This window comes from Rhinatrema bivittatum, chromosome 7 (genome assembly GCF_901001135.1).
Source record: "Rhinatrema bivittatum chromosome 7, aRhiBiv1.1, whole genome shotgun sequence".
Taxonomy (NCBI): domain Eukaryota; kingdom Metazoa; phylum Chordata; class Amphibia; order Gymnophiona; family Rhinatrematidae; genus Rhinatrema; species Rhinatrema bivittatum.
The window spans coordinates 80,484,071-80,498,677 of NC_042621.1; the positions used below are offsets into that span (position 1 = coordinate 80,484,071).

Sequence of the window (14,607 nt, forward strand, 5' to 3'; positions counted from 1 at the left end):
AAATCCTTGTGGAGTTTTCCTTTGAAAATAAAAGATAGGTCACTGATATGATGATAGCAAGAGGCTGGTAGAGGGTAAAAACTCCCCTGACCTGATACAAAATTCCGTTTAAAACTGAGTTTTTTCCAGCGATCATACTCAGCATGACTGAAGCAGCACAGAAGGATCTCTGCCAGCAATATGAGTGGATAAGACTTTGAAAGCACAGAAACCAAGTAAGAAACAGTCTATTGAGTACTAGGGATGTGAATCGTTTTTGAACGATTAAAATTATCGTCGGATAATTTTAAAATCGTCCGAAATCGTTAGAGTGCACGATACAATACAAATGCCCCCGATTTATCGTCAGGGGCATTTGTATTGTATCGTTAAATAGGGCGCGGGAAAACCGGCACACCAAAAAAACCCTAAAACCCACCCCGAACCTTTAAAACAAATCCCCCACCCTCCCGAGCCCCCCCCAAATGTTTTAAATTACCTGGGGTCCAGTGGGGGGGTCCCGACGCGATCTCCAGCTCTCTGGCCACGGCTGCGTTGAGAAATGGCGCCGGTGGCCCTTTGCCCTTATCATGTGACAGGGCAAAGGTAGCGCCGGCGCCATTTTGGTTCCTGGCTCCCGACGTCACGCGTGCAGGAGATCGCCCCTGGACCCCCGCTGGACCCCCAGGGACTTTTGGCCAGCTTGGGGGGGTCTCCTGATCCCCACAAGACTTGCCAAAAGTCCAGTGGGGGTCCGGGAGCGACCTCCTGCACGCGGGCCATATTGCCAATCTTCAAAATGGCGCCGGCGCTACCTTTGCCCTGTCACATGATAAGGGCAAAGGGCCACCGGCGCCATTTCTCAATGCAGCCGTGGCCAGAGAGCTGGAGATCGCGTCGGGACCCCCCCACTGGACCCCAGGTAATTTAAAACATATTGGGGGGGTTTGGGAGGGTGGGGGATTTGTTTTAAAGGTTCAGGGTGGGTTTTAGGGTTTTTTTGGTGTGCCGGTTTTCCCGCCCTCCCCCGATTTACGATTTTTAACGATTTTTAACAAAAAAAAACACGACAATAAGATTTCCCTCCCCCCCCAGCCAAAATCGATCGTTAAGACGATCGATCACACGATTCACACCCCTATTGAGTACTACTGCTGCTTGGAGGACAACTCTGTGTTGGAGGACGAATGGCCAACTCCTGGCTGCAACTTGGATGCAACTAAAACTTGACTGTCTCGAAGATAAGTTTAGAATTAAATATAGCCCAGTGAATCTGTTTAGCACAGTAATCTTTTTCAGTTTTATTTGTTAGTGTCTGGTATTTTGTGAGGCATGATTTGTATTTTCCTAGGGATGTTATGCCCGTCAATCGCAGATGGCTGCGACCGAGTCTACTTACATCCTGCACCATTCTCCTTCCCTCCCTGGGTCTGCTCGTGGGGCAGGTTAGTCTCCACCACCGCGACTCCTATGGCTCCTCGTGGCGGTCGAGATACTGCCACCACCCACTTCGACTTCTTGTCTTCCTAGGCGCGCATGCATGCTACTGGGCCCTCCTTTGAAGCCTCTTCGGCGGGAACCTTGGGGGCATCCTTGATTGATGATGTCATTGGATCAAGGTACTTAAGCTCCACCTTCGCCCCCAGCTAGCCGACTTGGCAACAAGTTCCGTATGTCTATACAAGCTCCAATTTCCGTGTTCCTGTGGCTACGCTATCGGACTCCTTGGACTTGGACTCTGTCTGGTACCCGCTCCTTGGGGGCCAGTGTGCACTAGGGGTGTGCATTCGTTCCCTACGAATTGGCAACCCACAACGTATAGGGACATATTCGTTGTATTCGTGGGGAAGCGAAACATATCGCTTCCCCACGAATCTTCGCCAAATTATTTGGCCGTCTAAAGGAGCCAATTTAAACAACCCCCCCACCCTCCTGACCCCCCCAAGACTTACCAAAACTCCCTGGTGGTCCAGCGGGGGGTATGGGAGCCATCTCCTGCCCTCACACCCTCGGTTGCCGGTATTCAAAATGACGCCGATAGCCTTTGACCTACTATGTCACAGGGGCTACCGGTGCCATTGGTCAGCCTCTGTCACATGGTAGGAGCAATGGATGGCCGTCGTGGACATTGCTCCTACCATGTTACAGGGGCCAGCCAATGGCACCGATAGCCCCTATCACATGGTAAGGGCAAAGGGCCATCGGCGCCATTTTGATTAGTGGCAGCCGATTCCGGTTCCGATTCACATCTCTAGTTTCTATTGCTTCCGCTAGTACTTCTATCTCTATCTTTTTTTCTGAAGGTAAATGTATGCGTAATATCCATTCTCTTACATATTTGGTTGGTGAGGGCTATTTCTGCTTTTATTAATTGGTGATCTAACCATGGTACTATCATGTATGATGTATTAATTATGCAGTTATTTGAGTTGGCAAATATTTGGTCTAATGTGTGGCCCGCTTTCTGCATTGCATTCGAGACAAATTCGACCATCCCATGGCTTCCATTGCTTCTAGAAATATTTCACATTTTAAAGATCTTGATGATTTGTTTTCATGTAGGTTAAAATCTCCTAAGATTATTGTAGATTCTGGAGAAGGAGAAACCTTGGTGAACATTTCTATTAGCGGAGAGCAAACCTTTTGTAGTAAGCCTGGCGGGGGGGGGGGGGGGGGGGGCAATAGATGAGTCCTATGTTTAGCTGATTAGATTTTAGTATTGCTACTTCATAGGGTGGGGCAATGTCTACTTTGCAATGTGCTACTTTCAGGTCTTTTTTTACTAATTACTAATAAACCCCCACCTTTACGTTTTGGTCTAGGCACCTGAACAACCTCATAGTTGAGGTAGGAGATTTGATGTAGGATTACGTTGTCTTTATCTGTTAGCCAGGTTTCTGTTATGCAAAAGATGGTGGGCTGCAAATCTTTTAGTAAATCATTAATCAGAGGCAATTATTTTGAGATTAATTGTACATTTAACAATAACAGAGTGAACATTAAGCAGGAGGAGATAGTGGAAGTTTGTTGGCTTTCTTTGTTTCTTGCTGGTGGTTCTCCTTAGATCCCCATATAAGTCACGTCTACGAATGTGCTCAATGTACCACAGCTGGTCCATGGTTTTAGTAATCAGTCTTCGGATTATTGAAATGATCACTGAAGTAGTTTTGTAAGGAAGTAATGCCACTCAGGTGCACATGAAGGGGCGAACAAAGGGGCAGGCTCCTTTGTTGTGTTTCTTCTTGTGTGCGCCAAGAGCATGTGCTCACTGGCACAAGCATCTTCGGTGTCTCCATAGCCTTGATGAAGTCTGGGGAGGTCGGCAGGTTGTGGGCAGAGTCGCTGAGCTGGTGCCGAGATTCCCGCCTCTCTCTGGTGGTTCCAGAGGGGAGGGAGCGACTCGGGTGCTGCTGCTGTGCTGTGGTGCTGGGAAGGCTTCTCCTGGAGCTGTCCCCAGTGCTGCCCGATGGTCCCTGCTCCTTTACTGGAGCTCCCCTTCGGCATCGCCTTGGCCTTGATAAAGTCAGGGGAGATGGGTGGTTGTGGATAGAGTCACCCAGCCGTGGCCGAGATTCCCCCCTCTCATTGGTGGTTCTGGAGTTGTAAACAAAAGGGTACATGCAATTATTGTTTATAATTTACTGACATTAGAAATCTTGTAATGCACAAGGAAATAGGACCAGGAACTCAATGTCTACTTTGCATGCATAAATGTAGCTTATGGTTGTTGATCTACACATCAGCTTGCAATCAAGAATCAAAGAGTTAACATTTCAGGAAACATACTTGCTAGATAAAGATCATGGAAGACTACCTAGAGGTTGGGTTAGCAGGGTCTATGCTGCCTCCTACTCTTCTGAAAGCAGAGAACTCTGTTTACTTATTCATAAAGACCGTCCTTTCAGGGTACATAGATCCTTTTGTAGTTCTGCAGGGCAGTTTGTCATCATGGAAGGGAACTATTGGGACCAACACATGACACTGGTAAATGTCTGTGGTACAAATACTAGACAAAATGATTATTACAAAGATCTGAAGGGGATGTTTTCTAACTAGGATGCACATGGGCCTCTGATTCATAGGTTTTTCTTTTCAGACACAAGTCACAAGATTTCCTTTTATGCAGACGATGCTCTATTATGTCTTACAAATTCACAAAGATCCATTCCTGCTCTCACAAACATATTTCCGACATATACAGTAGCTAGATAGGATACTTAATCGATTATTCATGGGGGGTAACTTTAAACAGGCATGCGGGCGCACCTGTGCGCACATTCAGTGACCCATGCCCAGGGACGTGGCCATTTTATGACTGTATATACGTGCATGTTCTAAAATAACCTGACCGTGTGTACATGTGTGCGCGCACATTCAGTGACCCAAGCCCAGGGACGTGGCCATTTTATGACTGTATATACGTGCATGTTCTAAAATAGCCTGACCGTGTGTACATGTGTGCACGCACATTCAGTGACCCATGCCCAGGGACGTGGCCATTTTATGACTGTATATACGTGCATGTTCTAAAATAACCTGACCATGTGTACATGTGTGCGTGCACATTCAGTGACCCATGCCCAGGGACGTGGCCTTTTTATGACTGTATATACGTGCATGTTCTAAAATAGCCTGACCGTGTGTACACATGTGTGTGCACATGCCGCTTCTACTGAGTAGGTTGGAGGGATTTTAATAGACGTGCGCAGGCGCCATTACCAGTTTCCTAGTTTATTCCCAGTTCTCCCAGGTAATAATTTGGACTTTCCAATCCCCTTAGTTTAATAGCCTTCCTTCTGCACTGTTAGCCCTGACCTTTAAAACCCCGCTGATCTATCTATTTATCTTTATTTTATTACTTACACGTCCTCATTAGCAGAAGTAAAGTTACATGCCAGGGGACCCGGCTCCTGCTTGTGCACATAAGTATTTATGCACAAATTAAAAGTTGAAATGCCCATACCAGGCCAGATCACGCCACTTTTTTGAACGTTTTCTTTCCGTGCTTAGGGGGAGACACGCGCATACTCGGGCAGCTTTTAAAATACGCTCAGTGCGTGCTGGCCCAACTTGTGCGCGTATCTCCCGATTACAAGTAATAAAATACATTGCTATCCTGGAAATGATAAAATCTGATCTAGTAAAATAGATTTCCCTCTCATTATCCTAGCTAGGCAGGGTGAATTTAATTAAAATGGTGATTCTTTCAGGATTTACTTATCCACTGCTTTCTGCGGTCTTCCCACTTTAACTAGTTCTCCTATGCCATTCTTGTCCCTCCTTCCTATCTAGTGGGTTTGTAACTCCCTAACTCCTTTCAGCAGTTGGTTGGAGAGTTGCCCAGATCAACCTTCCCTGCTGAGAGCCGTATTAAAATGGCGGAGAGGTCAGGTTAATAATTCATTTCTGTGGGAATTTGGCGTGAGCCAGAATAGAATAATTTGATCCTGGTTTATGATTTGTAAATTGGAATTTCACTATCTGCCTATTCTGGATCGTGTGCTCCTTCAAAACTACTGGATCAACAGGGGCCTGAGGTTCATTAAAAGCAATTGCAGTGTACAGTGAAACATAACTCCATTTCCTACCATTCCCAAATTTAACAGATACATTCTTTAAACCAGGGAGATTAATGAGGTGATTTTTATGAGGCTAATACATTGAAAAAAATGGAGTTAGCAGCTTTAATTGTACAATTACTTCCTCATTTAGATATTTTAAAGATAAGTAATCACAAGTGACTAAAACTGCATGAATGGGGAGAATATATATTCATCTCCCCCTATTTGGTATTAAATCATGCAAGAATCACATTTGCGAGTGTTTTTCCTTCTGACAGATTGCTTGAGTGAGATTAGTCACAGTTTCAAGCATAATACCCTCATATGATGTATTCTTTATGCAGAACTACTATATATTCCTACCATATATGTCTTCACAGAGTGAATTAACTATGGTGTGATGCAAAGACCAAGGAACTTCCTGCTCGCCAGCAATCTTTAGCAGCTGGTGAAATATACACCAATTACCCAACAGCTAGCTTCATGTTAACATGTACAACAAAGCCCGGACCCTTCCTGTTTGACAGGATTTAGCATGTGTAGTCATAAATAAGCCAGAATTATTGATGGTGATAACTGCTAATATTATTATGACCTCAATTAAGTGCTTTTTTCAGACACATTAGCAACAAAAAGGTTCTCTCTATGCTCATTGCTGTTTTTCCAAGCCTCGCTTTACATTAAAATGTAATTGATCAAGCCTATTTGCCATTTCGCTGTGAGTGGATAACCATAATGGGTAATCTATCAGCAGGGTGCTCCCTATAAAGCTATTAACACCTTTTGTTGTTTGCTTCCAGTTTCTGAAGGTGCTGAGAGGTTCAAAAAGGCAAACTCCACAATCTGTTGGGATTGTCCGGAGCTGTGACTTGTGGCGCTCTCTTAACCAGGCTGCTCCTTTACCTCCGCAGCTAAATGTGGATAGTTTTTGACACTAAGTAAGTCTTTATTTACTTACGAAGCTGCGAGACGGATACATTAAAGCTGATTAGCAGCAAGATGGCAGTCGCCTTGCTTGCAGCAGAGGGGTAAGGTTTGGATGAGGTTTGCCAGCCGTCCCTTCCCTCGCTCTCCACGTAGGGGCTGGGATTATGCACAGCAGATAAAAGCTGCTCACAGGTTTTTTTTTTTTTTTGCCCTTGGCAAATTATGTTAGTTACATGGGCTACATGTGTGAAGTATGGCTGGGATCAATCGTTTATTTGGCAGGCATCTTACGTGAAAGGGCAGAAGATAATTAACAGGGAAAGGTTATGCGCACCTGGAGTTGAGTTTAGGTGCAGAAAAAAGCGCAGGCATTGAAAATTAAGTGCAATCTAGGTGGGAAACGGAAGTCTGTGGCAAGATGGAGCGCAAAGGATTTTTGGCTCGCCTCTGCCCTTAATAAAGTTGTCCTTTTTCTTCTCTCCTAAGGCTCATGTAAAATGTTTACTGGCAAGGTACAAATCAGGTCTTGGTGTTTCCCTGGTGATGGAGCAGCAGCTCTTATACTGCACGGTTTCCTGGCTTGTTCTCCAGGTTTCATTATGGAAAGTCTGGAGGAGGAGGAGCATCTCCAAATGAAAAAGCATGGGGAGAAGGTAATTAGCAGCATGCCTTTAATTTGCTTTTCTTTTGCTGGAAGTTTTTTTTTTTTTTCTTTTTAAATTAAAAAAAAAAAAAATCTGATTCAAGAATTGTTCTAAACTTTCAAACAGACTCTTCCCTACCCAGAGTTAAATCGAAATTTCTTTTCACTGAACTACTTTTAAATTCATTCAAGGCTTAAAACAAAAAAAAAAAAAAAAAGATCTCTTTGCATAAAGTTTACACCACAATAGTGACATGGTGCTCTTTGAGATTTCCTAGTGCTGCCGCCTTTTTCTAGAGCTCTGCCTTTCAGGTGCCCAGTGCTGCACACTCCGGCCTGTTTTACTAAGGCTTTTTTTTTTTTCTAATTGGACTGCAATGTTATTTATTTGTTAGGCAGGATTTCCCTTTTTGTGTTTCAAGCTGTATAGCGTAAATAACTGGTTAATTTCTTTCAACTTTGAGCTCTTAAACTCTTTTTTTTTCCCATAATATAAGTTTTGTTTCCAGCTATCACTGCTTAAAAGGTTTAATTTACCAAGTCTATGCCTCGCCTTAATTTGAAATAGTTCTATAATGTGCTGTTCCATGGTGAAATCTCAGGGGAGATGAGGGGACGGTTCATCTATCTTGCTCCTGGAAAGAGGATACTCTTATTGGACATCATGTGAAGCCCCTTTTTACAAGCCCACCCACTGTTTCTTCAGGGGAGGTTGGGGGTTTTCGGAGGATTGTACAGTAAAGGTGTAACACTTTACCCTCCCACCCAATCCTCCGCCCTGCCTCTTTTAACTGCTGCCGATATGCAGAGTTCAATCAAGGCAGATTTAGGTTGTTTGTTTTAGAAAAGGTTGCTGTTCACAATACATAGGTAAAAAAATAAATAAATAAATCTGTATTCTGAGAAAATGTACAAAGATGGAAGACACCAGGAAAGGCTGATCAAGAAATAGCAGTAAATAATATCATGTGCAGTACTTAAAATGGAAACTACACTGGATCGAAAGAAGAATGCAAATAAGAGAGAAATGAAAGCTTTGCAATGCCTGTGTATGATATTTGATTCTGTGTGGAAGGTATCCTAGTTTAGGCCTAGTGTGTTATTTAAATATGTGAAAGTTAAAATGGATGTTTAGAAAATTTGGAGATGAGAAGCAAACTCCACAAATGAATAACAGCATGCAAGAAGCAGTCAAAACATGCACGCAGCAAGGGAAGATCATTAAGGAAAACACCGAAGCAGCCACATCTGTGATTGAATAGCCCCGTCTTTCGGTCCCCACTGCTGTGTTTACTGCTCCTTAATGTGGTATTGTTTACTCACAATTAAACTCTTTACCATTAATTTAACTTTCAGATGCTGAATTGGTCACACAGATTCAAATCCCAGAGCCCGGACAGATGTGTTCTATACACTTGTTTAAACACAGCTCTCATTAGGAAGTAATGCATGTATAGCAAGCTGATTACAGCACAAAGCAGGATGCTTTATCACGGGGGCCTCTCAGGAGGCACCACCGAGTTTGTCAGCTGCTGCTGCCACTCTTCCAACCACTTAGATAATGAGACACAGTACAGCCTAGGGCCTACTGGGCTGTACACGAGGATTTACACAACCTCCCTGTATGAGCGCTGCAGAGCTGCTGGAGAGAAAACATTAATTGTTGTCAGCCTAAATTTCACACTAAAGATAACAAACACTTGCAACAGAGGCCCTGTGTAATGGAGATAAACACATTTCCCAGTCCCATATAATTAAACAGCAAATTTAATCAAGATGTTCTATAAAATATTAGACTTGGATTATAATTGTCATAAACAGCAGATACTTATGGGAGGGATCTGGTAGAATTCCTTGCCTAAGAAATGTACTTGAGTTATAAGAAATTACACGATTAAAGAAAGATGTTTTTCAAATATTTTATTTCCTGATTTAACTTCAGATCTTTTTTAGAAGCTTCACTACTGTTTTTTATTTTGGCTTAGCAGTGTACTGTTGTTTTGGCCTGGCAGTTTCCTTCTCCTCCTTTTGAGTTTCCTGCTCAATCAGAACTGATCTCTAGTGGGCAGGGATGCGCATGCGATTGAAACAAATGAGGAAAGCACATCCAGTGATGCCATTTTCATTTCATTTGTGAACCTCCCAAAATGAATGAAGGGTGCTCATGAATTTTAGTTTCATTCGTTTTCATTCCTCATTCAAGTCTATTGAGAAGCACAGCAGTGAAACTAGTTAAGGATGGCAACCAATACATTCCTGAATGAAGTATTAGCCAGGACAAAGCTGAGGCGGGAGAAGAGGGCAAATAGATTGGACAGAGAACCAATCACGATGAAGCTGCCCTGTTCCTGATGATACAGCTTGGGCATCTTGCTATACCCCAGACTCTACACATTAGGGGTCTTGATGCCTCTCAGCCTTTCTGCTATGTCCATTATGCTACACATGGGACTCTTGCTGCTGTTCTGACAAGTTGCTATGTGCCTGATGTTACACTTGGGGGGTCTGGCTGACACTATGCTTTGCTGCTATTTTCCTTGCTATCTTCCTGTCATTCTTGCTTGCTGCTATATCCCGCCTGCTTCACCTTGGGGGGTCCTGCTACCACTCTACTTTGCTGCCCTGCTCCTGATGCTACACCTTGATGGTCTTGCTGCCACGCCATCTCGCTGCTATACCACTTAAGATTCACCTTGGGGGGGGGGGGGGGTTCTGACTCTCTGCCTTGCTGCTTCGCCACACAGATTCTACACCCTGGGGTGTTTTTGACACTGTGGGTGGCTGCTTTGCACCTCTCATGGTGTTGGGGGGCTTTGGGAGGCTGTGGGTGGCTGCTTTGCACCTCTCATGGTGTTGGGGGCCTTCATGTCACTATTTTTTCTGCTTTGTTCCTCTGTCAGTGCCAGGGTTTGTTTTTTTTTCCCTGCATGATTCCTCTAAAACTAAAACAGTTCTTAGTAATGCCTACCAATCAGAAATGTTGCTTTTCACTATCCTAAGGGGATACGGTATAATATGCAACTTTTATAGCTGAGACGATTCTTGTGGTGCTAAAATTAATGCCACGTATCAATCAACGAGGGCTGTGGAATTGAAAATACATCAGTTCTCCCCATCATCTTCAAGCTATGCAGCTGGGGGCATTTGATTACCTGCAGTACGGACATCTCTTTAGTGAAATGGTAGCAACTTTTATTTTAACTCTAAACATGAAAGCATATTCATATCACCGAATTGTCTAGAAGTACTGACGCCTTTTATTCCATGTACAGTGCGATCTAGAATATAAGTGAAATCATAATGGATTCCTACTTCATAGAGTATCAGCAGTGTAAATTAAAAAAATCATAGGTACTATTTCTTAAATGAATTCTACCTGAGCCATCTCTTATGATATGAAAGGTATCCTCTCCTGAAGTTTGGTACCAAAAGAATCACTTTTCTTTGCAAACCTCTTGTCCAAGCTGCACGATGACGTGATTTTTTTTCACGGTTTAATTTCCCGCTGTAGAATTCAGGACTGTTGTTGTTATAGCACGTGCAAGTTCACTTCCCTTCATTTCTGAGAGATTTCTAGGGTGATATGGCATCTATTTTTTTTTTTTTTGCAAGTCCTGACCTCTAAAGTCCATGAAACAAGGGCAGTTTCAGATGGTTTTCATAATAGTTATTTAAAAGTTCAAAAGCTATAAATTGCTAAAAGGATTACAAAGATATATTACCAAAAATAATATTTCAGATGTTTTTGGTAGAATGGTTTAGGTCATTTTTTTGACTTCCAATTAATAACCTGATATATGGCAAGAAATTAGATACTGTGAAAATAAATGTTCTAAAAATGTAGATGACCCAAGTGTCTTATTGCCTTTAGCCATGTGGATTGTAAATATTTAGAAGACAATTTCCAAAGGCGTTTATCTAGGTATCTAGGGGGCACTGGGCACTGAAAGAAAGCACAGGTCTTCACAGCAGAGTTATGGAGAGGTCTTACAGGGGTAGATTTAGTACAGGGAAGTAAAGAGCGTAAAGGATCTCACAAAGTAGAACAAAGGGGTCAAGTGGAAGAAAGGATTGCTAAGGAGGCAAAGAACGGCGAAAAATCATTTCTCAGATGTGTCAGAGAGAGGAGAAAGGCCAGAGGTGGAATTGTAACAGTGAAAAGTGACAAGGAGCAATTTTATGGAGAGAGATGATGAAAGAAAAAAAAAAAAAGCAGAAATATTAAACAAAAACTTCTAAAGAAGAGCTTGCTGGGGGGACGGCCACTCGTTGGCAAGAGCACGGAGCAGCAGTTACACCCCTAACAGTGCACGCAGTTGTACCTAGATATGAGGTGGTCATTTTCACACGTAAAACACTGCTTTTCCCGCGTGAACGGCTTTCTGAATTTCCCTTTCCAGTCCATCCAGTCGGCCCAGTTTCATTCCTATTACTGTTGCATTGATTTTTGTCTATTTTCAGTTATCTAGAATGTCATTCATTTAAATACTGGTTCAGAATTCATGTCAAATAGATTTGTGGGGAAGCTTTCCTAGAAGGACTGTGCACGTAGGGATGTGAATCGTTTTTTGACGATTTAAAAAAATCGTCAGATATTTTTTTTAAATCGTTAGAGTTGCAATACAATAGAAATTCCCCCGATTTATCGTGAAAAATCGTAAATTGGGGGAGGGCAGGAAAACCGGCACACCAAAACAACCCCCCCAAAATGTTTTAAATTACCTGGTGGTCCAGGGGGGGTCCTGGTGCGATATCCCACTCTCGGGCCATCGGCGCCATTTTGGCTGCCACTAATATAAATGGCGCCGATGGCCCGATAAAAAAAACAAAACAAAACACCCGACCCTTTAAAATGACCCCCTTAGCCTCCCCCACCCTCGCAACCCCCCTCAAAACCTTTTAAAATTACCTGGTGGTCCAGCGGGGAGCGATCTCCCGCTCTCGGGCCATTGGCTGCCACTAATAAAAATGGCGCCGATGGCCCTTTGCATACTGGCAATACGCCCGAGTGCAGGAGGTCGCTCCCGGACCCCAGGGACTTTTGGCCAGCTTGGGGGGGCCTCCTGACCCCCACAAGAGTTGCCAAAAGTCCAGCGGGGGTCCGGGAGCGACCTCCTGCACTCGGGCGTATTGCCAGTATGCAAAGGGCCATCGGCGCCATTTTTATTAATGCAGCCGATGGCCTGAGAGCGGGAGATCACTCCCCGTGCTCCAGCTGGACCACCAGGTAATTTTAAAACCTTTTTTGAGGGTTCAGGAGGGTGGGGGAGGGTTTTTTGATTTATCGGATCGGGCGCAGCCGATAATCAAAACTCAAATCGGGCTGGGCGATAAAAATTTTAAGATTTGGATCTGAACCGGAACCGATTAGATTCCGGTTCCGATTCACATCTCTACTGTGCAGTCCATGACCATATGCATGGGGTGGCAGTTACTACCCTAAACAACTAGCTGGGTAGATTAGCGCCTCTTTTCGGACAGGAGCGGCGGCTGTCAGCAAATTTGACAGCCGAAGCTCAATTTTGCCGGCGTTGGTTCTTGAGCCCGCTGACAGCCATGGATTCGGAAACCGGACACCGGCAAAATTGAGCGTCTGGTTTTCAACCCGTGAGCCACGGGCCTATTTCAAATTTATCTATTTTTTTTTTTTTATTTTTTAAACTTTCGAGACCTCCGACTTAATATCGCCATGATATTAAGTCAGAGGGTGCACAGAATAGCAGTTTTTACTGCTTTTCTGTGCACTTCGCCGGCACTGGCAGAAATTAACGCCTACCTTTGGGTAGGCGCTAATTTCTGAAAGCAAAATGTGCAGCTTGGCTGCACATTTTGCTTTCTGAATTGCACGGGAATATCTAATAGGGCCATCAACATGCATTTGCATGCTGCAGGCGCTATTAGGTTCGAGGGGTTGGACGCACGTTTTGGATGCACTATTACTCCTTACTGAATAATGGGTAAAGCTTGCACGTCCAAATGCCGGCTAACAGTGCACTCCGTTGGAGCACCCTGTACTGTATCGGCCCTTATGTTAATAAGGCCCCGAGGTAACCTACAGAGAGCAGCAGCTACAAACCCTAAACACCTTCCTGGGCAAGTGATGTTTATCTGCCATCCCATATTGTTACCTTGTTGCATTGACATTTTCAAATAAATGTGTAATTTTACCTTAATTGGTCACTCTTCGAGATAACATGTGGAAAGTACACCTGTCGTTTCCACTTAGCTTCTTTTGGAAAATTATTTGCAAGGTACGAATGTTTGAAATTGCTCTTGTACTTTGAAACTAGATGTGCTGCTGAAAATTGCTCCTTTAAATCTCCTAAAACACATTTTTAACGATGTTCTTGTTGTTCTTCAATTTGTAGAGAACCATAAGTTTGCTTAAATGGACAATCGTTCTTAAAGCTAGGGTGCAAATCAGTGTCCTGAAACAGTTTCTTTAGACTAGCACATGAAAGACGGTTCTTCAGAAAACCACTTGCAGCGGATCACTTTTCAATGGTTTCCCGAGGACCAGCAGTGAACACAAGCCTAAACATAATTCCAGTCATCCGCATGTTGTATCTCTTATAATTTGGTTGCCAAGATTTGGACTTTATTTTTAACACATAAATGTTTTGAATTAGCACACGTTTTTAAATAACATGAATAAAACTATCTGACTTTATTTAAATTGCTTTATATACCGGTTAATTTTTTTTTATCATAAAAAACTGCTGTTTATAGCTTGTCTGTTTAATCTGACTTAATTTAAATATCTTTACCTGTTATATTTTTTTCCTTTTAAATAGCTGCTGTTTTGTAACTTGGTTGTTAAATCTGTTCTTTTTTTTTAAGAAGACATTATAGGAGCTGCTCTTCCATTTTAGAGGGTGTTTGCTTGCTAAATTTGCTCTTTGGAAACAAATTCATAAGAATATAAGAAATTGCCATGCTGGGTCAGACCAAGGGTCCATCAAGCCCAGCATCCTGTCCATCAAGCCCAGCATCCTGTTTCCAACAGAGGTCAAACCAGGCCACAAGAACCTGGCAATTACCCAAACACTAAGAAGATCCCATGCTACTGATGCAATTAATAGCAGTGACTATTCCCTAAGTAAACTTAATTAATGGCAGTTAATGGACTTCTCCTCCAAAAACTTATTCAAACCTTTTTTGAACCTAGCTACACTAACTGCACTAACCACATCCTCTGGCAACAAATTCCAGAGCTTTATTGTGTGTTGTGAAAAATAATTTTCTTCGATTAGTCTTAAATGTGCTATTTGCTAACTTCATGGAATGCCCCCTAGTCCTTCTATTATTCAAAAGTGTAAATAAATGATTCACATTTACTCGTTCAAGACTTTTCAGCTTGGAGAAGAGATGACTGAGGGGGGATATGATAGAGGTGTTTAAAATCATGAGAGGTCTAGAACGGGTAGACGTGAATCGGTTATTTACTCTTTCGGATAGTAGAAAGACTAGGGGGCACTCCATGAAGTTAGCATGGGG

The 14,607-nt window shown here is 43.1% G+C and overlaps 1 long non-coding RNA gene across 1 annotated transcript; it reads left to right on the forward strand.

Annotated features, from left to right (window-relative positions):
• Positions 1 to 6,339: 6,339 nt before the first annotated feature.
• Positions 6,340 to 13,836, forward strand: LOC115096105. Its single transcript, XR_003857966.1, has 3 exons — positions 6,340 to 6,478; positions 6,954 to 7,120; positions 13,479 to 13,836. It is a non-coding gene; the product is annotated as an uncharacterized LOC115096105 (long non-coding RNA).
• Positions 13,837 to 14,607: the final 771 nt, after the last annotated feature.